The sequence below is a fragment of the Haemaphysalis longicornis genome, unplaced genomic scaffold (assembly GCF_048455015.1).
Source record: "Haemaphysalis longicornis isolate Haplotype H1 unplaced genomic scaffold, Haemaphysalis longicornis Haplotype H1 scaffold_13, whole genome shotgun sequence".
Lineage (NCBI taxonomy): Eukaryota > Metazoa > Arthropoda > Arachnida > Ixodida > Ixodidae > Haemaphysalis > Haemaphysalis longicornis.
Window position 1 is genome coordinate 2,786,793 of NW_027526233.1, and position 24,289 is coordinate 2,811,081.

At 47.2% G+C, this 24,289-nt stretch overlaps 2 non-coding genes across 2 annotated transcripts; both read left to right on the plus strand.

The window, feature by feature from the left end:
* Positions 1-5,272: 5,272 nt before the first annotated feature.
* Trnaa-ugc (transfer RNA alanine (anticodon UGC)) lies at positions 5,273-5,344 on the plus strand. Its single transcript has one exon. It is a non-coding gene; the product is annotated as a tRNA-Ala (tRNA).
* Positions 5,345-19,335: 13,991 nt separating this feature from the next.
* Positions 19,336-19,408, plus strand: Trnaa-ggc (transfer RNA alanine (anticodon GGC)). The gene has a single exon. It is a non-coding gene; the product is annotated as a tRNA-Ala (tRNA).
* Positions 19,409-24,289: the final 4,881 nt, after the last annotated feature.

Here is a 24,289-nt window from a genome sequence, read left to right on the forward strand (position 1 = left end):
ACCCTCCACGAGTCTCTGGGTCATCCAGCGTGCTTGTCACCAAGAAGGATGGGTCAATTAGGTTTTTCGTCGAGTATCGCCGCCTCAGTAAGATTACACGAAAGGACGTCTATCAACAACCTCGAATAGATGACGCGCTAGACTGCTTGCGAGGTGCCGAGTTCTTTTCTTCTTTAAATTTGCCCTCGGGTTACTGGTAAGTATCTATGGCTGAGGCTGACGGAGAGATCACGGCGTTTGTGACCCTGGACGGACTGTACGAATTCAGCGCTGTGCCCTTTGGACTGTGTAATGCGCCAGCGACATTCGAGCGAACGACGGAGAATGTTCCACGTGAGCTGATATGTATCGGTTTATACTACTTGGACGACGTTGTCGTGTTTTCACCCGACTTTACAACCCACCTCCAGCGACTTGACCAAGTCCTTACGTGCCTTACTTCGGCTGACCTGCAAATAAACCTCAGGAAGGTCCGTTTGGTACCCGCAGACTTACTGGATTAGGTTATGTCGTATGTAAAGGCGGCATACTACGAGACCCAGCCATGGTGCGTGCAGTCAACGAGTTCCCTAAAACGAGCACAATGAACGAGCTTCGGAGCTTTATTGGGCTTTGCTCCTACTTTCGCCAATATGTCCGAAACTTTGCGTCTATCATCGCACCGTGGACGCAGTTGATCGGTGACGCCAAAGAAGTTTTAAACTGGTCAACGGCTTCCGAGAGAGCGTTATAGAACTTACGAAGGCTTCTGGCGTCGCCGCCGATATTGCGCCATTTTGATCCTACCGCACCACTGAACTTCACACGGACGCCAGTGGTACCAGTCGCGGCGCTGTCCTGGCTCAACGCAAGGCAGGTTTTGACGAGTATGTCATGGCGTACAGAAGTCGCGCTCTGACAAAAGCGGAGTACGACTACTCCGTCACATAAAAAGAGTGCCTTGCAATTGTTTGGGCGATTGGTAAATTCCGACCCTACCTGTATGGCCGCCCATTCGAAGTAGTCACGGACCACCATGCTTTATGCTGGTTGGCATCATTGAAAGCTCCATCGGCTGCAAGAGTGCGATGATCGTGTTGTTTACCGCTCAGGAAGAAGGCACACCGGCGCAGACGCACTTTCTCGCTCGCCATTACCCCCGGAAGCCACAACGTCAGCGCTGGTCTCGAATAGCGTCGTGTCGTCGCTACAACCTGACGACATGGTGACCGGGCAGCGGGAGGACCCATGGATAGTCTGAGTACTAGACTTTCTTGCAGACCATACAAGGTCTTCCGAATATCGCACACAACGGTGCCAAGCAGCCCATTTCGCCATTCGAGAGTAGCTCCTATACCGGCGTAACTATTCCGTAGAAGGCCGCAAATAGTTGCTAGTCATACCGCGTAACCTGCGCTCAGAGATATGCGCATTCTCTCATGCTGACGCCCAGTGCGGCCATGCTGAAACACTAAACACATCAGCACCTACTCATACGCGACTACTGGCGAGTAAGGTACACGTTCATCGCGAAGTACATTCGGTCGTGCACTGACTGCCAGCGTCGCAAGACCCCATGAAGGCACCCCACTGGAGAGTTTCGGCCGCTACCATGCCCAGAACAGCCTTTCGATCGGGTTCAGTTAGATTTGCGACATTCTAGACACAATGTAGAAATATTCTAGACACGACAGTGTAACTTCGTTGCTCCTTCCTACCTTGTCGTCACGTCGTAGTGTTGCCGCTATGAAGTTCATGTATATTTTGTATCGGGAAGCTATAAACATAAACAAAAGAGATACCTTAAACCTGCTCACCGACACTCAACAAGGACCAATCATGACAAATCTTTCAGACCATTTGGCAGTCGTACAAATACATTCAAGTATTCTTTTTTCCCCTGGCCATTGAAACGTGGAATGGATTACCATCCGATGTTATCAACGCCACATAGCTTTGCTAGGAACGCGGAATGGGGGTTCCCTCCGTCTTTGGAACAGCGAAGGCTTTCGGCTAATAAGATTTTCTTCATCTTGATTTTGTTCCAAACCTCAACAAAATTACATTGCAATTCAGTTGTTACCTCTTCTTTGCGCATGCATGTTTGCTCTGTTTTACACCTTATTTTATCCTATCCCGTATTGCATAGGATGGCAAGTGTTTTACTGCATTATTTGTGTTAGAAGAGGCTTATTTATCTACACCGCCTTTGCTGTTGCTTCGTTTAGTATTATCTGTCAAACTAAAAACACAGGGGAGAGCGTTCTTGCGTTTCCATTTCTTTTTATGTGCTTTGTCAAAGGCTGGTTGATTGTTGTGTTCTCTTTAACGTCAGTTTGCTTTTTGTACCTATCTGTGTAATATGCATGATGTCCCCACTTCCTGTATAGGCCGGACCAAGGCTTACAGTATTGATAAATAAAAAAAATAAAAAAACCTCTACGGTACCCTTCTAAGTACACCATCTGGCAACCATTGGATCATCGTCGCGGTTACTCGATACGCCGAAAGAACCACCCTGGCCACCGCAATAGCACGCGACGTCGCCATTCTTCTACTCCGGAGTTTCGTCTTACGACACGCTGCGCCCAGACAGCTGCTCAGTGACAGAGGCCGGGTATTTCTCTCTGACGTTGTGGAGGTGCTGCTAAAGGAATGTGAGATTGTTCACAGAACCTCGACTCCATACCACCCAAAGACAAATGGGCTAACAGAAAGGTTGAACAGCCCTCTTGTAGATATGCTGTTAATGTACATATTGCCATGGCATTATTATCGTCATTGCCGGACAGAGCCAGCAGCCCACACCCAATATTCGAAGTTAGGACGTTGAAGTGAGCAGCTGAGAAAAAGGCGGAGAGAAAAACGAAGGAGTTGCTTTGTGGACGCTGTAGCTAGTGGTGACAGTGGACTTACGGGCACATGTTCGCCTTTTAAATAAAGTGCTTTTTTCCCATTGCTACAAACCCCAGCGCTTACTTTCGCCCTTACAAGTGGTGGAGTTGAGGGGTACATGATACCCGGTCCTACCAGGACGGAGACTACAAGGCCGCCAGGTATCGAAATTACACCAGTTCACTAGCGGATCAGCGGACACCTACATAGATTGCCTGCAGAGTGCAGGCCCTTGGCTGAACGAAATCCGAAGATGACGGGGCGAAACTCCGGCGTCGTGGACGCACCTCCTCCTCTACCACTTCCCTTCAGTACGTGATTCGTCAGCCACGTACGCCGAAGATCTTCTATGGTCTGAGCATTGAAGGTGTCGAGGACTGGCTGGACCGGTCCGAGCAAGTCGCCGCATTCAATGAATTAAATGAGGAGCGCAAGCTACGTAATGTGTAATATGCTCTGGAGGAAGGCGGATGAACATGGTTCGGGAACCACGAGGCCACGATGACGTCCTGGGAGGAGTTTCGACCGGCGGGTACTCGCGGTTTACTTGAGCGGTGACCGCAAAGAAACAGCGGAAGCTGCGCGTCAAGCAAGGAGTCAGCGACCTAATGAGAGCGTCACGATTTACGCCGAAGAGATGCCTCGCCTGTTCAGGTGGGCAGACCCGCCATGGCTCAGGACAAGAAGGTGCGGGACCTCATGCGAGGAGTCAAAGAAGAAATCTTTGCCGGTCTGGTAAGGAGGCCGTCATTAAACGTTTCAGAATTTATTTACGTGGCTACGTCGATGGAGAGAGCGCTTCCACAAAGGGCCCAGCAGTACCACCGCGAAGGAGGCACCGTGTCAAAGGTAGCTCAACTCGAAATCCCTGGGCTTCGCGAGATCGTGAAAATAGCCCGAGAGGGGCTCCACTGCCTTCAACTGTAGAACGGGTCATCTTCTTCGGGGTCCATCACCGAAATTATCAGAGAAGAACTCAGCCAAGCTGTGACGACATCGAAGTGAGCAGACATGGCGCGACAGGAGCTAAGCAATTCGAAAGGCGGTTACCTTGACCAACCCTGCATAATGCTCTCCGCCCGCAATCGTCCCCGTCTCGCAGCAGCCGAAGGTAAATTTAGGACCTCGCTACCTGACCTCCCAGATGTATGTAACACCCAGAAGAGTGGGGTATGGCGTGCCCCTGACCACAGGCCCTATATATATATATATATATATATATATATATATATATATATATATATATATATACAGAAAGATAGGTCAGCAGTCTACGATGCCAAAGGAGGCATAGGGGTGTGGTTAGGCTCTTTTCTTTTGTACTACGGTTAATGAAGTGAACATTTTTTTTTAAATATACAGAAGAAAGAAAGAAAAACACGCACCCAGAGTGGGGACCGAACCCACGCCTTTCGATTACATGTCGAATGCCTTACCAATTCGGCTATCGGGCGACTGTGTTCTCCTTCACTTTCTGGGCTATTTATATTTACTAGAAGTGTATCTGACACTTGAGGGTGGTAGCCAGCGCCACTCTGACTACACGGGGAGAAGGGGACCTTCTTTTCAACCCCGGGGGCGTGACTCCAACGTCTACAGCCTGTCATGAGCGGGTAACTGGCGGGAAGCCCTCTGATGCTACCTAGGCATCAAGGCTGCCAGAACCGAGACCCTCGCTAGGCTTTCGCAGAATAATATAGTAAGGAAATGAGGGGCTCGTTGAGGAAATACAGAAAGATAGGTCAGCAGTCTACGATGCCAAAGGAGGCATAGGGGTGTGGTTAGGCTCTTTTCTTTTTTACTACGGTTAATGAAGTGAACATTTTTTTTTTGAAATATACAGAAGAAAGAAAGAAAAACACGCGCCCAGAGTGGGGACCGAAAAAAAAATGTTAGTCGAATTGGTAAGCCGAATTGGTAAGCCCAATAGCCGAATTGGCAAGGCATTCGACATGTAATCGAAAGGCGTGGGTTCGGTCCCCACTCTGGGCGCGTTTATCTTTCTTTCTTCTGTATATTTAAAAAAAAATGTTCACTTCATTAATCGTAGTAAAAAAGAAAAGAGCCTAACCACACCCCTATGCCTCCTTTGGCATCGTAGACTGCTGACCTATCTTTCTGTATTTCCTCAACGAGCCCCTCATTTCCTTACTATATTATTCTGGGAAAGCCTAGCGAGGGTCTCGGTACTGGCAGCCTTGATGCCTAGGTAGCATCAGAGGGCTTCCCGCCAGTTACCCGCTCATGACAGGCTGTAGACGTTGGAGTCACGCCCCGGGGGTTGAAAAGAAGGTCCCCTTCTCCCCGTGTAGTCAGAGTGGCGCTGGCTACCACCCTCAAGTGTCAGATACACTTCTAGTAAATATTAATAGCCCAGAAAGTGAAGGAGAACACAGTCGCCCAGATAGCCGAATTTTTAAGGCATTCGACATGCAATCGAAAGGCGTGGGTTCGGTCCCCACTCTGGGCGCGTGTTTTTCTTTCTTTCTTCTGTATATTTAAAAAAAATGTTCACTTCATTAACCGTAGTAAAAAAGAAAAGAGCCTAACCACACCCCTATGTCTCCTTTGGCATCGTAGACTGCTGACCTATCTTTCTGTATTTCCTCAACGAGCCCCTCATTTCCTTACTATATTATTCTGCGAAAGCCTAGCGAGGGTCTCGGTTCTGGCAGCCTTGATGCCTAGGTAGCATCAGAGGGCTTCCCGCCAGTTACCCGCTCATGACAGGCTGTAGACGTTGGAGTCACGCCCCGGGGGTTGAAAAGAAGGTCCCCTTCTCCCCGTGTAGTCAGAGTGGCGCTGGCTACCACCCTCAAGTGTCAGATACACTTCTAGTAAATATAAATAGCCCAGAAAGTGAAGGAGAACACAGTCGCCCAGATAGCCGAATTGGTAAGGCATTCGACATGTAATCGAAAGGCGTGGGTTCGGTCCCCACTCTGGGCGCGTGTTTTTCTTTCTTTCTTCTGTATATTTAAAAAAAAATGTTCACTTCATTAACCGTAGTAAAAAAGAAAAGAGCCTAACCACACCCCTATGCCTCCTTTGGCATCGTAGACTGCTGACCTATCTTTCGGTATTTCCTCAACGAGCCCCTCATTTCCTTACTATATTATTCTGCGAAAGCCTAGCGAGGGTCTCGGTTCTGGCAGCCTTGATGCCTAGGTAGCATCAGAGGGCTTCCCGCCAGTTACCCGCTCATGACAGGCTGTAGACGTTGGAGTCACGCCCCGGGGGTTGAAAAGAAGGTCCCCTTCTCCCCGTGTAGTCAGAGTGGCGCTGGCTACCACCCTCAAGTGTCAGATACACTTCTAGTAAATATAAATAGCCCAGAAAGTGACGGAGAACACAGTCGCCCAGATAGCCGAATTGGTAAGGCATTCGACATGTAATCGAAAGGCGTGGGTTCGGTCCCCACTCTGGGCGCGTGTTTTTCTTTCTTTCTTCTGTATATTTAAAAAAAAATGTTCACTTCATTAAACGTAGTAAAAAAGAAAAGAGCCTAACCACACCCCTATGCCTCCTTTGGCATCGTAGACTGCTGACCTATCTTTCTGTATTTCCTCAACGAGCCCCTCATTTCCTTACTATATTATTCTGCGAAAGCCTAGCGAGGGTCTCGGATCTGGCAGCCTTGATGCCTAGGTAGCATCAGAGGGCTTCCCGCCAGTTACCCGCTCATGACAGGCTGTAGATGTTGGAGTCACGCCCCAGGGGTTGAAAAGAACGTCCCCTTCTCCCCGTGTAGTCAGAGTGGCGCTGGCTACCACCCTCAAGTGTCAGATACACTTCTAGTAAATATAAATAGCCCAGAAAGTGAAGGAGAACACAGTCGCCCAGATAGCCGAATTGGTAAGGCATTCGACATGTAATCGAAAGGCGTGGGTTCGGTCCCCACTCTGGGCGCGTGTTTTTCTTTCTTTCTTCTGCATATTTAAGAAAAAATGTTCACTTCATTAACCGTAGTAAAAAAGAAAAGAGCCTAACCACACCCCTATGCCTCCTTTGGCATCGTAGACTGCTGACCTATCTTTCTGTATTTCCTCAACGAGCCCCTCATTTCCTTACTATATTATTCTGCGAAAGCCTACCGAGGGTCTCGGTTCTGGCAGCCTTGATGCCTAGGTAGCATCAGAGGGCTTCCCGCCAGTTACCCGCTCATGACAGGCTGTAGACGTTGGAGTCACGCCCCGGGGGTTGAAAAGAAGGTCCGCTTCTCCCCGTGTAGTCAGAGTGGCGCTGGCTACCACCCTCAAGTGTCAGATACACTTCTAGTAAATATAAATAGCCCAGAAAGTGAAGGAGAACACAGTCGCCGAGATAGCCGAATTGGTAAGGCATTCGACATGTAATCGAAAGGCGTGGGTTCGGTCCCCACTCTGGGCGCGTGTTTTTCTTTCTTTCTTCTTTATATTTAAAAAAATGTTCACTTCATTAACCGTAGTAAAAAAGAAAAGAGCCTAACCACACCCCTATGCCTCCTTTGGCATCGTAGACTGCTGACCTATCTTTCTGTATTTCCTCAACGAGCCCCTCATTTCCTTACTATATTATTCTGCGAAAGCCTAGCGAGGGTCTCGGTTCTGGCAGCCTTGATGCCTAGGTAGCATCAGAGGGCTTCCGGCCAGTTACCCGCTCATGACAGGCTGTAGACGTTGGAGTCACGCCCTGGGGGTTGAAAAGAAGGTCCCCTTCTCCCCGTGTAGTCAGAGTGGCGCTGGCTACCACCCTCAAGTGTCAGATACACTTCTAGTAAATATAAATAGCCCAGAAAGTGAAGGAGAACACAGTCGCCCAGATAGCCGAATTGGTAAGGCATTCGACATGTAATCGAAAGGCGTGGGTTCGGCCCCCACTCTGGGCGCGTGTTTTTCTTTCTTTCTTCTGTATATTTAAAAAAAATGTTCACTTCATTAACCGTAGTAAAAAAGAAAAGAGCCTAACCACACCCCTATGCCTCCTTTGGCATCGTAGACTGCTGACCTATCTTTCTGTATTTCCTCAACGAGCCCCTCATTTCCTTACTATATTATTCTGCGAAAGCCTAGCGAGGGTCTCGGTTCTGGCAGCCTTGATGCCAAGGTAGCATCAGAGGGCTTCCCGCCAGTTACCCGCTCATGACAGGCTGTAGACGTTGGAGTCACGCCCCGGGGGTTGAAAAGAAGGTCCCCTTCTCCCCGTGTAGTCAGAGTGGCGCTGGCTACCACCCTCAAGTGTCAGATACACTTCTAGTAAATATAAATAGCCCAGAAAGTGAAGGAGAACACAGTCGCCCAGATAGCCGAATTGGTAAGGCATTCGACATGTAATCGAAAGGCGTGGGTTCGGTCCCCACTCTGGGCGCGTGTTTTTCTTTCTTTCTTCTGTATATTTAAAAAAAATGTTCACTTCATTAACCGTAGTAAAAAAGAAAAGAGCCTAACCACACCCCTATGCCTCCTTTGGCATCGTAGACTGCTGACCTATCTTTCTGTATTTCCTGAACGAGCCCCTCATTTCCTTGCTATATATATATATATGTATATATATATATATATATATATATATATATATATATATATATATATATATATATATATATATATCGCACCAGACCGGTATACTGGAGGTCGTGGGTTCGGGTCCCACCTGGCCGGCACTTTTTCTCCAGTTTCTTCGTTTCTTTGCAAATGCTTTATCTGTTTGAATGACCTACCGCATCCTCCCCTTTGCTTTCCGAGGTTTTCTAGACTGCCTACCCTTATTTCTGTGTTAAATTTATGTATATATATATATATTCTTGGTTGCTTAAATGACTATATTTCAGTTGTAAGCCTGTTACTGAAGTTGTCCGGTGGAGTAGACGAAAATCCTAGGCCCGAGATTGAAAAATGCTGGAGGAAATATTAAGCAACCAGAGTAAATTACTAGCATAAGTTAATGAAATTCAGGCAAGGCAGACATCTACAAATGCCAGCATTTCTGATATGCGTGTTAGGCTCCAGGCTATTGAAGAACAACTTGAAGGGTTGGGTGAAACAGAGAACCAGCTTGCAACGAAAGAATCAAGTGTTAGTCGCCACTACAGCGAATTGACGGCTCATGCCAGGCAGATCGATGACTTAGATAACCGTTCTAAACGCAACAATCTAATTGTACGCCGAGTGGAAGAAGAAGAATCTGAGGACGAGGCAGTACTCTTAAGTAAGGTGAATGATGATATCTTCTGCAAATTACTTGGCTCAAAGTGTAGCTCAATTGAGAGAATTCATGGTCTAGGGAAGAAAATACCTGAAAGAGACCGACCGGTCAAATTGAAAGTAGAAGGTTTCAGGTTCACAGCCAAAATACTGAAAAAATGCCCTAACTTTAAGGGGTTCAGTATCAGCGAAGATTACTCTAAATGAGTTGTTGAAATCAGAAAAAAACTATGGATTTCATCAGCGGACGAAAGATCAAAGGGAGCAAAGGCTAAATTATCTTCGATAAACAGAAAGTAAACAACGTTTTACGGCTGGAATGAAGCCACCAACGAGTGGTTCAGGTATGCTAGCTCAGGTCTCACCAGCTCTGACTGACGCAAATCGCGACCAACAGAATCTGTTAAGGTTAATAATGTAAATGCCAGAAGTTTGCTGAATAAAGCTGAAGCAGTTGAAGCCACAATTCTGGAGCATGAACCGGATATGATGGTCGTAACACAGACTTGGTTACATACGGATGTAGCAGATTTGGAAGTAACAGCTCCAGGTTGCATAATTGTTAGAAAAGAACGGAATGGAACAGGTGGTGTTGTTTCGTTTATTATTAAAGACAACATTAGTTTTTCAGTGTTGGATGATAACTGTGACATAGAAATGTTGTGGATTAGGGCCACGATCAGCGAGCGAACTGTGTATATTGGGGGATTTATAGAGCGCCGAATTCTTCTCTAGATATAACCACAAAGCTAAGAAATTTCATGAACTCTAATTTTAGCCTCCAAAATGATGTATTATTATAAGGGGATTTCGACCTTCCGGGTGTTATTTGGCTATTCCAGTCTCCTGGATCGGAACAAGTTGCATATTCTGAGCAAGTACTAGAGCTGGCATTCAGTTACGGGCTAACGCAAATTGCCACTGAATTTACTCGCGTAGGGCCTACAAGGTCATCTATCCTTGATTTGGTTTTCGTGTCCCCAACGCTGTTGTCATTTCTCAGAGATTGTGAAGTTGTAGAGGGCCTGTCGGACCACAGAATGGCTGTAACGCACCTAGCAATGTCGCCAGACAGCTTGTGTAAACCCACATTTAGCACTGTCTTGAATTTTATGGCGGCTGATGATGTGTCTAATTTCGACTATCTTGATAGGCCCTTTAAACCTTACCTTTACACCTTACCTTTACAATTACCTTTACAACACTGACTCCAGCACTGATAGACTATAGCATTTCTTTTCGAATGTTGTGGTGAAGTGCATAGACAGCTATGTACCCAGGATTACAAAACGCATTTGTAAAGCCAATCCCTGGATTACCAGAGAAATCATTCACACAAAAAGAAAACTACAACGGAAACAAAAATTTTGTGCGAAAAATCGTACCCCTGAAAGAACAGCTTGCATTACTTCAATGAGACAAGAACTAAAACGCCTGATCAAGCAATCCAGGGAAAGGTTTTTCAATGTGACATTGACGAAATACTTTGAGGAAGACCCTTCCAAGTTCTGGCGCTTTATAACTCCCCCAGCAAGCTCCCTGAAGCCACCTGAAATTACTCAACAACGTGTTGATGATTTCAATTCCTTTTTTGCTTCTGTGTTTACTAGTGACAATGGTATTTTTCCCGAGTTTTCTACGTCATCATTGCAGCGGCCTATTGATGATCTAGTAATTAGCGAAGAGGGTGTCCTAAATCTTTTACTTAATATAAATAGAAAAAAGCCCCGGCCCTAATGGTGGGGACCGATCCCAAAGGTTTGGGTTCGGTCCCCACTCTGCGCGCGTGTTTTTCTTTCTTTCTTTCTTCTGTATATTTAAAAAAATGTTTACTTCATTAACCGTAGTCAAAAAGAAAAGAGCCTAACCACACCCCTATGCCTCCTTTGGCGTTGTAGACTGCTGACCTATCTTTCTGTATTTCCTCAACGAGCCCCTCATTTCCTTACTATATTATTCTGCGAAAGCCTAGCGAGGGTCTTGGTTCTGGCAGCCTTGATGCCTAGGTAGCATAAGAGGGCTTCCCGCCAGTTACCCGCTCATGACAGGCTGTAGACGTTCAAGTCACGCCCCGGGGGTTGAAAAGAAGGTCCCCTTCTCCCCGTGTAGTCAGAGTGGCGCTGGCTACCACCCTCAAGCGTCAGATACACTTCTAGTAAATAAACATAGCCCAGAAAGTGAAGGAGAACACAGTCGCCCAGATAGCCGAATTGGTAAGGCATTCGACATGTAATCGAAAGGCGTGGGTTCGGTCCCCACTCTGGGCGCGTGTTTATCTTTCTTTCTCTCTTCTGTATATTAAAAAAATGTTTACTTAATTACCCGTAGTAAAAAAGAAAAGAGCCTAACCACACCCCTATGCCTCATTTGGCATTGTAGACTGCCGACCTATCTTTCTGTATTTCCTCAACGAGCCCCTCATTTCCTTACTATATTATTCTGCGAAAGCCTAGCGAGGGTCTCGGTTCTGGCAGCCTTGATGCCTAGGTAGCATAAGAGGGCTTCCCGCCAGTAACCCGCTCATGACAGACTGTAGTCGTTCGAGTCACGCCCCGGGGGTTGAAAAGAAGGTCCCCTTCTCCCTGTGTAGTCGGAGTGGCGCTGGCTACCACCCTCAAGCGTCTGATACAGTTCTAGTAAATATAAATAGCCCAGAAAGTGAAGGAGAACACAGTCACCCAGATAGCCGAATTGCTAAGGCATTCGACATGTAATCGAAAGGCGTGGGTTCGGTCCCCACTCTGGGCGCGTGTTTTTCTTTCTTTCTTTCTTCTGTATATTAAAAAAAATGTTTACTTAATTCACGGTAGTAAAAAAGAAAAGAGCCTAACCACACCCCTTTGCCTCCTTTGGCATTGTACACTGCCGACCTATCTTTCTGTATTTCCTCAACGAGCCCCTCATTTCCTTACTATATTATTCTGCGAAAGCCTAGCCAGGGTCTCGGTTCTGGCAGCCTTGATGCCTAGGTAGCATAAGAGGCCTTCCCGCCAGTCACCCGCTCATGACAGGCTGTAGACGTTCGAGTCACGCTCCGAAGGTTGAAAAGAAGGTCCCCTTCTCCCCGTGTAGTCAGAGTGGCGCAGGCTACCACCCTCAAGCGTCAGATACACTTCTAGTAAATATAAATAGCCCAGAAAGTGAAGGAGAACACAGTCGCCCAGATAGCCGAATTGGTAAGGCATTAGACATGTAATCGAAAGGCGTGGGTTCGGTCCCCACTCTGGGCGCGTGTTTTTCTTTCTTTCTTTCTTCTGTATATTAAAAAAAATGTTTACTTAATTAACCGTAGTAAAAAAGAAAAGAGCCTAACCACACCCCTATGCCTCCTTTGGCATTGTAGACTGCCGACCTATCTTTCTGTATTTCCTCAACGAGCCAGTATTTTGAGCGGATGGACGGTATTTTGAGCGGACTAAAGTGGCAGACGTCTCTTTCCTATCTGGATGATGTCGTTGTTTTCTCTTCGGACTTCAAAACGCACCTCGCCCGCCAGCAGCAAGTTTTGACCTTACTTGCAAGACCTGGTCTGCAGCTTAATCTCAAGAAGTGTCACTTTGCTGCGCGCAAAGTGGCGATGCTGGGGCAAGTCGTTTCGAAGGACGGGATTCTCTCAGATGATACCATGGCCGAATTTCCGAAGCCGATCACTATGAAGGCGCGTCGTAGCTTTATCGGTCTTTGTTCCTATTTTAGACGCGTCGTACGCAACTTCGCCAGCATAATTTCGCCTTTACTCTGCTCTTCAGCAGTGCCAGCGACATATCTGCGTGGTCACCCTCCTGCAACGAAGGATTTGTGACGCTACGGTGTCTTTTTGCACCCCCTCCGATACTGCGGCACTTCGACCCGTCCGCCCCCATCGAGGTTCACACTCATGCTAGTAGGATCGGTCTTGGTGCCGTGCTTGCCCAAAGAAAACCCGGTTTTGACGAGTGCGTCGTAGCATACCCGAGCCGCACGCTGATGAAAGCTGCGTCGAACTACTCTAACAGAGGAGTTCTCGGCGATAATTGGGGCACTGGGAAAGTTCCACCCGTAATTGCACGGTCCCCACTCCATGTCGTCTCCGAGCATCAAGCACTCTGTTGGCTTTCCTCCCTCAAGGATCATCAGGACGTCTTGGTCGGTGGGCTCTCCGACTGCAAGAATGCGACATGCGGGTCATTTACCGTTCAACCCGCAATCACTCCGACGCTGATGCCCTTTCACGCACACCAGCGCCTGCTGAAGTTTCCTGCCTTTCCTCAATGATATGTCATCCCAGCAACACAAGCACCCGCGGATCGCTTCTCTCTCATTGGGATGCTCTCCACTACATCACCTGCCGGGGAATCTCGGGCCCTACACCGCCAGGTTTCTCAGTTTGCAATCCCTGATAAGCTACTCTACCACTGCAACTACAGCTCGGACGGCCGAAAGTGGCTGCTGTTCATACCCCGTCATTAGCGCACTGACATATGCACCTCCTTTTACACTGATCTAAGTTGCGGTCCTGCTCGCGTACTAAAGACGTAAGAGCGTCTTTGCCTACGATACTACTGGAGCGGCATGTATAGCTCTGTGCGCAAGTACGTACAATCTTGCCCTGAATGCCAACGGCGAAAATCGGCGCCGCCCTGCCTTGCAGGTCCTTTGCAGCCGCAACCTTGCCAAGAAAAGCATTTCGAACGTGTGGGCATCGACCTGTACTACCCACTTCCCTCTACTGCAGCCGGAAACCGAACGATTATTGTCGCCGTGAATAACGTTACTCGGTACGCCGAAACCGATGCTCTTCTGGCCGCCATTGTTAGCGACGTAGCCTCTTTCCTGCTTCGCCCCTTAGTTCTTTGACACGCGGCACCTCAGGAGCTTCTAAGCGACCGAGGACGGCGTTTATTGTATGACGTTATTCAAGCACTGTTCTGTGAGTGCCACGTCGTTCGTCGGACGACAACATAATACCATCCACAAACAAACAGGATCACGGAACGCTTCAATCGCACCCTTGGTGATACGCTCTCCATGTCATAATAATCATCATCGTCAGAATATCTACGCCAACTGCAGGGCAAAGGCCTCTCCCATTATTCTCCAATTACCTCGGTCCTGGGCCAACTGTGACCAATTTATCCCCGCAAACTTCTTGATCTCATCTTCCCATCTAACTTTCTGCCGCCACGTGCAACGATTGCGTTCTCTAATGATCCACTCTGTTACCATTAATGACCATCGGTTATCTTGCCTTCGCATTACATGCCCTGCCCATGTCCATTTCTTTTTCTTAATCTCTACTAATATGTCCTTAACACGTGTTTGTTCCCTGACCCACTCCGCGCTCTTCGTGTCCCTTAATGTTACTTATATCATTTTACGCTCCATTTCACGCTGAGTCGTTCTCAATTTAAGTTGAACCCTCTTATTGAGCCTCCAGGTTTCTGCCCCGTAGGTGAGTGCCGGTAAGATGCAGCTGTCATACACTTTCTTCTTCAGCGACAACGGTAGGCTGCTATTCATTATCTGAGAATGTCTGCCATATGCACCCCACCCCATTCTTATCCTTCTAATTATCTCTGCCTCATGGTTGGGGTCTGGGGTCACAACCTGGCCTAAGTAGATATATTCGCTTACAACTCACTGCCTCGCCACCTGTCTCAAACCGCTGTGCTGTCCCGAGGTTATTGATCATTACTTTAGTTTTTTGGATATTAATTTTCAGGCCCACATTCTACTCTGTTCGTCCAGTGCGGAAAACATGCTTTGCAATTCGTCCCCCGAGTTACGTAGCAAGGCGTAATCAGCAAATCTGAGGCGACTGAGGTATTCTCCATTAACCCTTACTCCCACCTGTTCCCAATCCAACGTTCTGAATACTTCTTGTAAACATGCTGTGAATAACATTGGAGAGATTGTGTCTCCTTGTCTGACACCCTTCCTTATAGGTATTTTACTGCTCTCCTTATGAAGCATGATGGTAGCTGTGGGCCCACTGTAGATATTCTCTAGTATACTTACATAATTCTCATCTACTCCCTGGTTCCGTAATGCCTGAATAACTGCTAGGGTTTCGACCGAGTCAAATGCTTTTATAATCTGTGGGTTCAGTATACTCAGCGCACTTTTCTATCACCTGATTGATCGTGTGAATATGGTCCATTGTTGAATAACCTTTACGGAACTCTGCTTGTTGTTTGGGTTGACTGAAATCTAAGGTTGCAGAAATTCTGTTAGCGATTACATGGGTAAGTACTTTGTAGACGACTGACAGTGCGCTGATCTGCCTGTAGTTTTTCAAGTGCTTCATGTCGCCTTTCTTATGGATTAGGATGATGTTCGCATACTTCCAAGATTCCGAGACACTTGCGGTAATTAGGCATTGCGTATACAGGTTTGCCAGTTTTTCAAGTACAATTTCTCCGACATCCTTCAAGAGGTTTGCTATTACCTGATCCTCACCAGGTGCTTTGCCCCCTTTAATTTCTTTCAGAGCCTTCTTACTTCTTGGGTCGTTACTGGTGCGATGTCTATCTCCTCTGAATTACTGTCTCGTTTGGCATTATCCTGGATGTCCCGGCTACTGTACAGGTCCCTATAGAAATCCTCGGCCACTGTGACTATTTTATCCCTATTTGTGATGACATTGCCTTGCTTATATTTAAGTGCATACATATTGTAACGTGGCGGCAGGATAGACGACATGAACGATGAGACAGTCGAACGATCTATTTACAGATTATTTACATGGCGGCCAAGCCAGAGCCAGTGCAGGCAGAGCGCACAGACAGACCTTCTTCGTCCTCGTAGTATGGGATTACCGAGCCACGCTGCGTTGCCCTCTTCATCGTCTTCTCGTGACATGGCCCCCCGGTTGAAAGCGACCGTCCCGGTTGACGCCGCCATATTGCGGGATGTGGTTTGGACGAAAGATGAGATGACAATGTACAATGAAGCCCTTGCCGCCACATAGGATGATGATGCTGTAGGCGATGCCTGGTCCCGCGACACGACCTCGTCAAGGCACCGACGAAACGTCGAAGGTATCCGGAACCACGTCGGACTACTGGGCTGGAGACACGTCATCGTCGTCTGGTCACGTCATCCGGTCTTGGCGGTTCTGAATCGGCTGGTCACGGGCTGGGGTCACTGGGCGGGGGAAACGTCGTCGAGTGCTGGTAGCGGTTGGGCTGGGGCTTCCGACGTGGGTCACGCCACCTCGAAGATTGTCACGATGCCGATGAGGTGTGCAGCTGCGGCCAGCACGAGGAGGGACCCGCACACTCCACCAAAATGTAACGTGGCGGCAGGATAGACGACATGAACGATGAGACAGTCGAACGATCTATTTACAGATTATTTACATGGCGGCCAAGCCAGAGCCAGTGCAGGCAGAGCGCACAGACAGACCTTCTTCGTCGTCGTAGTATGGGATTACCGAGCCACGCTGCGTTGCCCTCTTCATCGTCTTCTCGTGACAATATGATTTTTCCCCGCGCCAAGAGGCCTGTTCACTGCTTTCAGGCTACCTCCGTTCTTTAAAGCGTATTCGATCCTCTCGATAATATACTTCCGTGTGTCAGCAGTCCTACACTTATTAACTTCGAAAGCTCCGCACGTTCTATTCTGTAAGCTGCGGTAGAAATTGTCACGATTTGCCGTTTCCTAATTAGATCTTTCGCGTCCTGTGAAAGTTTACCAGTATCCTGTCTAGCCGACTTCTGCTGTGACGCCGACTTCTACTGCACCCTCCGTGAAAGTTGTCGCTGGCTTCCTGTGTCGTAAGCTCGGCTTCATCGATAAGAGCTGTATATCGGTTCTGCAGCGCCATCCTGAATTCTTCTGCTTTACGTCTTACTGTTAGCTCATTTATCGGCTTCTTTCGTACTAGCTTGTTGCGGTCCCTCCTCAAATCTAGCCTAATTCGAGATCTTACCATACGTTGGTCACTACCACAGGGTTATCACATAATATGATGTCTCATTTTTATGCTCCCCATTCGGGCTCCTCCAGGTCCACTTCCGACTCTCCCGTTTACAGAAGAAAGTATTCATTATGCGTAGGTTATTCCGTTCTGCAAACTCAACTAGTAGGTCCCCCCTACTATTTCTACAGCCCAGTCTACAGTTCCCAACTGCCTTGTCTCCAGCCTGATTCTTGCCTAATTTAGCATTGAAGTCCCCCATAACTGTGTACGCGTCTGCAAACCAATCGAAGAGGGACCTCGCACCCCCGTTTGTCACATTTGCTTACATTCGCCATTGTCACATTTGTCACATTCGCCAGCGCAGACGGCCAGGAGATTCTCGTTGGCTTTCATGGTGTATGGGCGAGAGCCGTCCTGCACAACCGACACGATACTGTCCTACAAGCCCGACGCAACCGAATTTACGCAGATTTCAGACCATGCTCGCCGCGCCGAGGAATTCCGTCGAATGGCCCGTTCATTTACATCGACCGATCAGCAGCTCCAGAAGCATCGTCACGACGAATGCGTCAAAGATCACAGTTTTGATCCCGGCATCCTTGTGTGCCTTTGGGTGCCCTGCTCAACACCCGGTCACTCCCCAAAACTGAACACTAAGTACTATGGCCCATACAGAGTCATTGAGCAGACTTCGCCCGTCAATTACCTTGTGGAACCAGTGGCACAAACTACAGATGATCGCCACCGAGGGTGTGAAATTGTTCACGTGGATCGGTTGAAAAACTACTAGGACGCTCTAGTTTCGTCGTGCCCTTGAGTAGCCAGGATGTCTCCTTTTGCACGGGGGGAAATTGTAACAACAAGAAGAGTTAACGTGGCACCACAATAGTAGATGCCGAAGCGCAATTCGGTCAATCGTGAAGACGAGGAAGGTCCAACTCGGACGTACATGCCCACGAGCTCATAAGGCTGGAGCTGCCCTCGGGCCGTCGCCTTAAACTATGCCCTGAATAAACCACCACAATCGACTATCGTCGGGTCTGCTATGACGCTTTACAATATATATATATATATATATATATATCAAGGTTGCAGTCGTCATTGCCAGTGCTATTCGGCTTTTTTTTTTTCGAAATATATAATAGGGCCGAATGACGTGTGCTTGTCACGTTTCTTTGATTCATTGATAAATAAGCGAAAATATAAGTCGACAAAAAATCCGCCGTTTTCCGGGATATATATATATATATATATATCTATTAAATTAGAGTCACCACGAAAAACATAACAATATTTAATACGACGTTTCGGCTGGAAACCAGCCTTTTTCAAGTGAAGAACATAGGTCGAATACAGGGTATATGTAGGCTCGCAAGGAGCGCTGTGAGCACGTGGGCACATTATTTCAAAAGTGTACACGAAGGAAATACAGCAAAAAACAAGTGAAAAAAACAAAACAAAACACGTACTGCACGACTGGGCGCGCAGGTAATACATCTCAATATACAACGCGGCGAAAAACAAAAGCGAGGCACTTAGGAAGCGTGTTTCCGTCAGCCACCGGCCACCCACGCACAGCAATATTAAGAAAAGTAACCAAATAAGGAAGGGGTACTGGGCATCTTACTTATTTGTTTACTTTTCTTAATATTGCTGTGCGTGGGTGGGCGGTGGCTGACGGAAACACGCTTCCTAAGTGCCTCGCTTTTGCTTTTCGCCGCGTTGTATATTGAGATGTATTACCTGCGCGCCCAGTCGTGCAGTACGTAATTTTTTTTTCACTTGTTTTTTGCTGTATTTCCTTCTTGTACACTTTTGAAATAATGTGCCCACGTGCTCACAGCGCTCCTTGCGAGCCTACATATACCCTGTATTCGACCTATGTTCTTCACTTGAAAAAGGCTGGTTGCCAGCCGAAACGTCGTATTAAATATTGTTATGTTTTTTGTGGTGACTCTAATTTAATATACTATTCAGCTGCTAAGCCCTGCACTGTTCTATAAATATATATATATATATATATATATATATATATATATATATATATACATCCTCCCCTTTGCTTTCCGAGGTCTTCTTGGCTGCCAACTCTTATTTCTGTCTTATTTTCAACGAGCCCCTCATTTCCTATTCTGATTCGCTTCATGCATAGCGAGGGCCTCTGTTCTGGCAGTCTTTGTGCCATAGGGAGCTTAAGAGGGTTCAACGCTGGTCGGCCACTCTCGACATGTCGTAGACGCTCGAGTCATGGCCTGGGGGTTAAAAAGAAGGTCCCCTTCACCCCGAGTAGTCCGAGTGGCGCTGGCTACCACCCCCAAGTGCAGGAAACAAAAATACCTTAACATAAATACCCGTGAAAGTGCTGGGGAAACAGCCCCGCCGGTAGCGTAGTGGTTATCGCACCAGACCGGCATTCTGGAGGTCGTGGGTTCGGATCCCACCCGGTGGGCATTTTTTCACCACTTTCTTTTCGACTCAAAAAATTCTTCATCTCTTTCTATGACCCACCACAACCTCCCCTTTGCTTTCCGAGGTTTTCTTGACTGCCAACCATTATTTCCTGTCTATTTCACGGAGCCCCTCATTTCCCATTTTCTGATTCGCTACATATATATATATATATATATATATATATATATATATATATAGACAGAATGCGGGTTGGTAGTCAAGAAAACCTCGGAAAGCAAAGGGAAGTATGCGGTAGGTCATAGGAACAGATGAAGAATTTTTTTAGTCAGAAAGAAAGTGGGGAAAAAATGCCCGCCGCGTGGGATCCGAACCCACGACCTCCAGAATACCGGTCTGTTGTGGCAGTCTTGTTGCCAAAGGTAGCTTAGGAGGGTTCAATGCTAGTCGACCACTCTCGACATGTCGTAGACGCTGGAGTCATCGCCCGGGGGTTAAAAAGAAGGTCCCCTTCACCCCGAGTAGTCCGAGTGGCGCTGGCTACCACCGCCAAGTGCAGGAAACAAAAAATATCTTGACATAAATACCCAAGCAAGTGGTGGGGAAACAGCCCCGCTGGTATCGTAGTGGTTATCGCACCAGACGGGCATTCTGGAGGTCCTGGAGTATGTATATATATATATATAAATATAGTAAAAAATGGGTATAGCTTATAACAAAACTGTTTATTGGTCGACGTTTCGATCGGATGCCGATCTTTCTCAAGACAACATTTCGTATTTCTGTGCACGTATTTATAAGCTCGTCGTCCAACGACGCCGAAAAAAGAGAGAGGGGGGATTTGGGGAGAGAGGTAGTAACAAACACGCTCTCGGCGAGGTGAGGTGAACGTTTGCAAAAAAGAGAGAGAGAAAAAAAAAGAAAGAAAAGAAAGAAAACGCAAAACAAAAACAAACCTAAACATGCAGAAAAGAGAGAGGAGTACACAACTCTTTCAAAAACACTGTCCTCCATCGTTCGTCAGCTTGTAGAATGAGTGACAGGTAGCGCCCGCTTCAGAGGGGGGCCGCTCTGCTTAAGAAACGAAAGTGCAAAGCAGTAACAGGGACGCTCTCACACCATCACTGGGAGGCACAGAATTCTAATGGTCACTGACCTTACGGGAAGAGTTTACAGGAAGCGGTCGCAGCCGCACACATATCTCAGTGACTCCAAACCTACAAAACAAACAGGCAGGCTCGTTAGAGTGTAGGTACGATCTCCGCACTGTGGCTCAAAGCATGCACGATTCTGCCTACCGGCAGGACGGGCGAGTGCCATTCATCATTCTTAACTCTATTCTTCTGCCCTGCCCGGGCAGCCGACAGGGTCGTCCCTGACCATGAACCAGGGAGAAGGAGCTTAACTAATCCTCTAACCGCACGCGGGAGTCGCGCGGGTCCTTTGTTGGAGTAAACGGCGGAGGGCGCCTCGTTGTTGTTTGTGGCATATGCCGCCTGTGCGGACACCCCAGGAAGGGAATAAATAAAATAAGAATAGCTTGATTACTTGTTTAAACAACACAGAGACTTAATTTAGATAGGGGATTATTCTGCAGCCAGATTATCAACAGCATGTATAGACGACATAATGCCCGGGCTAACATTCATTCCTGCCTTTACGGTGTTGAATTTGTAAATAATGTAAGATTCACGTTGTTCGCGTTCTCTTGTAGTAGAAAATCCACTCTGTAAAAGTGTGACCCTGATGGAGTCGAACGGGTGGTTTTCGGAGTTAATATGTCGTGATAAGGGTAGATCCGGGAGTGAACGAACATGTGCGCGATGGTTGTTGAAGCGCATGCGGAATGCCGTGTCCGTCTGGCCAATGTATTGGATGCCACAAACACCGCACTCCAGAAGGTACACCACATTAGAAGAGTCGCAGTCGAGTGTCGCGTGAATTAGATGCTTGAAATTTGAGTTGGTGCTGTCTGCCACCGTGGTTGTCTGCATGTGTTTACATACGCGGCACCGTGCCTTTCCGCATGGTCGACACCCACCCTTGGGTGCCCTCTCAGTTTTGGCGTGTACGAGGTAATCTTTAATATTTTTGGGGCGCCTGTATACGACCCGAGGAGGGGTGGGGAAGATTTTCGAAAGCCGTTCACTCTGTTGTAGCATGTTGAAGTGCTTTTTCAAGATTTTGTTTATGTTTGGGGAGTTGCCCCCGAACGTCAAAACTAGGTTGCCTCTCCCCTTCTGGTTTAGTTCCTTTTCATGGTGCAGCAACTCTTGGCGATCAAGGTTGACCGCTTTGCAAATGGCGTCGTTGACTATGGGTGGTGGGTATTGTTGCTTCGCGAGTACATTGCGCAAGTTTTCTGCGTTTGCCTCGAAGTCCTCGGTGCGGGAACAAATTCTCCTAAATCGGTGGGCCTGCGAGTATGGGATACTCGTTTTGCAGTGGCGCGGATGACAACTGTCGAAGTGCAGATACTGCTGCCTATCGGTAGGTTTTTTGTACACGGTAGTGATCAGTTCTCCTTTGTCTGTATTTATATGCACGTCAAGGAAATTGATTTCCGTGGTTGAATAGGTATAAGTAAATGCGATGCTTGGATGGGCCTTGTTGAAACACTCGATGAAGTCGATTAAGTCATCCTCCGTACCGGTCCAAATAAGGAATACATCGTCCAGAAAGCGTTTGTAAAAGAATGGCTTAATTTCACGGGTTGACAGAAATTTTGTTTCGAGATCGTTCATGAATATATTAGCGTAGTTGGGTGCCGCTCGAGTACCCATCGCAGTGCCGTTTATTTGTAAGTAATACTGATTGTGGAATTCAAAGCTATTTAATTCCAGCACTAGCTTGGTCAAAGTTTCAATGACTTGTGGGCTTGGCGACTCATGGTCCCGATGTATGCTATAGGATTCAACCAGGGCTTCAATCCCATCTCGGTGAGGTATATTTGTGTACAGAGAAGTTACATCTAGAGTTACAAGGAAGGCGCCATCAGGAATTTTTATGTTGTCGATTTCCGGTAGGAAGTGGTTAGTATCACGAAGATACGACGAATGGGTAGCGGGTATTTGCTTAATCAGGGAGTCTATGTAGCTTGATATTGGTTCGGTGAGAGTGCCTCTTCCCGAAATTATTGGCCTACCAGGGTTCCCTTCTTTATGAACTTTAGGCAGCATGTAAAACCTTCCTGGCGTTGCGTGTGCTGCTGTGAGTGCTTTACAGAGGCGTGGCTCTATTTCCCCAATTTTGACAAGATTATTTAGTGTTCTTGTTATTATTTCCTGATGTTCAACAGTTGGATCCGCGTAAAGTCTTTGGTAGAAAAATTCGTTATTTAACTGACGGTGGCCTTCTTGAATGTAGTCTGGTTTACTAAGTATTACAATACCTCCACCTTTATCGGCCGGTTTTATGACAATGTCTGTTCGATCACCCAGTGCCTTAAGTGCCTCGCGCTCCTCTTTAGAAAGGTTCTGGGCCCCTGGTTTGCGAGCGTTATAAGCCCGCAAGACGTCTCTTTGAACGGCCTCAATGTACGAGTCCAAGTGTTTTTCCCGCTCTGATTTCGGTGTCCACTGCCGCCCTACATGAACGGAGGTTGGGGCAGTGCGCTCCTTTTCCGGCTTATCGAAAAAATATTCTTCTAGGCGTAAATTTCGTGAAAAATTGTCCAGACCTTTCAGCAAGCTAAACTCATTGTATCGGCCGGTACTTGGGCAAAATGTCAACCCGCGCGAGATTAACGACCGCTCATGAATAGTAAGCTGTACCCCGGAGAGGTTAATTATGTTTTCATCTATGTTCTTTTGAGTTTTTGACATTTCTTTCGAATTTTTCTACCAAACACTTGACGCGGATCCAACTGTTGAACATCAGGAAATAATAACAACAACACTAAATAATCTTGTCAAAATTGGGGAAATAGAGCCACGCCTCTGTAAAGCACTCACAGCAGCACACGCAACGCCAGGAAGGTTTTACATGCTGCCTAAAGTTCATAAAGAAGGGAACCCTGGTAGGCCAATAATTTCGGGAAGAGGCACTCTCACCGAGCCAATATCAAGCTACATAGACTCCCTGATTAAGCAAATACCCGCTACCCATTCGTCGTATCTTCGTGATACTAACCACTTCCTACGGGAAATCGACAACATAAAAATTCCTGATGGCGCCTTCCTTGTAATTCTAGATGTAACTTCTCTGTACACAAATATACCTCACCGAGATGGGATTGAAGCCCTGGTTGAATCCTATAGCATACATCGGGTCCATGAGTCGCCAAGCCCACAAGTCATTGAAACTTTGACCAAGCTAGTGCTGGAATTAAATAGCTTTGAATTCCACAATCAGTATTACTTACAAATAAACGGCACTGCGATGGGTACTCGAATGGCACCCAACTACGCTAATATATTCATGAACGATCTCGAAACAAAATTTCTATCAACCCGTGAAATTAAGCCATTCTTTTAAAAACGCTTTCTGGACGATGTATTCCTTATTTGGACCGGTACGGAGGATGACTTAATCGACTTCATCGAGTGTTTCAACAAGGCCCATCCAAGCATCGCATTCACTTATACCTATTCAACCACGGAAATCAATTTCCTTGACGTGCATATAAATACAGACAAAGGAGAACTGATCACTACCGTGTACAAAAACCTACCGATAGGCAGCAGTATCTGCACTTCGACAGTTGTCATCCGCGCCACTGCAAAACGAGTACCCCATACTCGCAGGCCCACCGATTTGGGAGAATTTGTTCCCGCACCGAGGACTTCGAGGCAAACGCAGAAAACTTGCGCAATGTACTCGCGAAGCAACAATACCCACCACCCATAGTCAACGACGCCATTTGCAAAGCGGTCAACCTTGATCGCCAAGAGTTGCTGCACCATGAAAAGGAACTAAACCA